Source organism: Mus caroli, chromosome 17, assembly GCF_900094665.2.
Source record: "Mus caroli chromosome 17, CAROLI_EIJ_v1.1, whole genome shotgun sequence".
Classification (NCBI taxonomy): Eukaryota; Metazoa; Chordata; class Mammalia; order Rodentia; family Muridae; genus Mus; species Mus caroli.
Window position 1 is genome coordinate 34,694,655 of NC_034586.1, and position 2,603 is coordinate 34,697,257.

Below are 2,603 nucleotides of genomic sequence, written 5' to 3' on the forward strand. Positions count from 1 at the left end.
CCTTCTCAGCCTGTTTATTCTTTGTGTAGAGAAAGGCCATTGATTTGTTTGAGTTAATTTTATATCCAGCTACTTCACTGAAGCTGTTTATCAGGCTTAGGAGTTCTCTGGTGGAGTGTCTCTGTAGTAGGCTATAACATCCATCAAACATTTGCTAAGGAGAGGTACATTTGGGACATATGATATTGCTGTTTGTGCTTTGAGAAAACTCCAAACTTGAAATGGCCTCACTAGGTTATGCTCTCACCATCAGTGTATAAAAGCTCCTTTTTTTGTCATAACCATGCCAGTATCTGCTATTATGATAAGCAGGACAGAAAATCTGGCAGCAGACATTCATCTGCCTTGAAACTTTCTGACAGGCAAGTTTTCATAAAAGTAGACAAAAATGGCTCCCAACACAGTAGGCTCTCTCACATGGCATAGATCTCAAGTTGGACCTGTCATTGGTTGGCCATTTCCTCAATTTCTGTGCCATCAATATCTCTGTATGTATTGTAGGCAAGAAAAATTTTGGGTTAAAGATTTTGGGGTGGGTAGGTAACCCCATTCTTCCATTGGAAGTCTTTTCCAGTTAAAAGATGTGGCCATTTCAAGTTACATATTTTCTATTGCTAGTAGTCTTAGCTAGGGTCACCTTCATAGATTTCTGGTTGGGTGTTTCCATTAACCTCGGTTTCTAGTTTGTCCCAGAGATGCTTGCTTCAATTCTCTTTCTCAGTTCTCTCTCCATCCATCTTCCTTAGACTTGAACCCTTCTGTTCTCCACCCATATCTTTTCCCACCACATTTCCTCTCTCCATCTATTTCCAACATCTATTCTATTTCCCCTTCTCAGTGATATTACAGTATCTTTCCATGTTAGTTGGTTTCTTCCGATCTGTGGATTGTAGCATTGGATTGGTTATCATGTTCTTTATGGTTAATTTCCACTTGTATCCGAGGACATGCCACATTTATATTTCTGGGTCTGTGTTACCTCATTGAAATGATCTTTTCTATTTCTATCCTCTTGCCTGTAATTTTCATGATGTCACTGCTTTTAATAGTTGAGTAAGATTCCATTGTGTATATGTACTACATTTTTCTTTATCCGTTCACTGGTTGAGGAACATCTAGTGTATTGTCAGATTCTGGCTATAATGAATCCACTATGAGCATAGGTGAGCAAGGGTCCTGTGGTATTGTGGAACATATTTTGGTAGATGATAGCTGATACTGCGGTAGAATTATTCCTCATTTTCTGAGAAAACTCCAAATTGATTTCCAAATTGATAGTACAAGTTTTGTCTTCGACCAACAATGGAAGATTGTTCCCACTGCTCCACATCCTCATCAGCATGTGAAGTCACCCGAGTTTTTGTTCTTGGCCATTCTTACTGGTATAAAATGAAATCTCATAGTCATTTGATATGCGCTTCCCTGATGACTGGGGGTGTTGACCATTTCTTTAAATCCTTCTTAGTCATTAGAGCTTCTTTTGTTGAGGATTCTCTGTTTAGATCTGTACCCCATTTTTAATTGGGTTATTTGATTTATTGATATCTACTCTCAAGTTCTTCCTACCTTTTGGATATCAGCCCTATATCAGATGTAAGGTTGTTGAATATCTTTACCCATTCTGTAGGCTGCTGTTTTGTCCTTTTGATGGTGTCCTTCACTTTATATAAACTTTTAGTTTCATGTAGTCCTATTTATTAATTGTTGATCTTAGTTCCACAGCTGATAATGCTTAGTTCATGAATTTGTCTCCTGTGCCAATGCATTCAAGGTTATTATCTAGTTTCTGTTCTCTCATATTTAGCATAACTTGTTTTATATTGAGTTTTGTGATCCACTTGGAATTGAATATTGTGCAGGGCGATAGATATTAACCTATTTTCATTCTTCTACATATAGATATCCCATTAATCCGGCACCATTTATCGGAGATGCTTTTTTTTTCCATTGTATAATTTGGTTTCTTTGTCCAAAATCAAGTGTACATAGGTGTGCATTTTTACTCTTGGATCTTTTATTCATCTCCATTGATCAACCTTTTTGGTTTTTTGTTTTGTTTTGTTTTGTTTTGTTTTTTTGCTGATGCTCTGTAGTACAGCTTAACACTGGGAATATTGATATCTCCAGAAGGTTTTTTTTTTTTTTTAATTTTACAGGATTGTCTTTGTAATCCTGGGATATTTGTTCTTCCATATGAAATTGAGAATTGTTCTGTCAAGATTTGTAGGAGTTGTGTTGGAATTTTGATGGGAATTTTGTCCAGTCTTCATATTTCTTTTGGTAAAATGATCATTTTCACTACATTAACCATACCAAACCATGAGCATGGGAGATCTTGCTGGAGCTTAGGCAGAGTAGCAAAAAGAAACATGTAACAAGACTCCAGTAGCAAGTACACTTTGGCAAGTTTGCACAAGGAATCTTGAAATTAAATTATAGGTTCCTTGCAATTCGCATCAAAATCTCAGAAGAATTTTTTGTTTTCTTTTTTTGATTTTTGGAGATAGAGATTTTCTGTGTAGTTGTGGCTGTCCTGGAACTTGATCTATAGATTAGTGCTGACTTGAAGTCACAGAGATCCACATGATTCTGTCTGCCTAGTG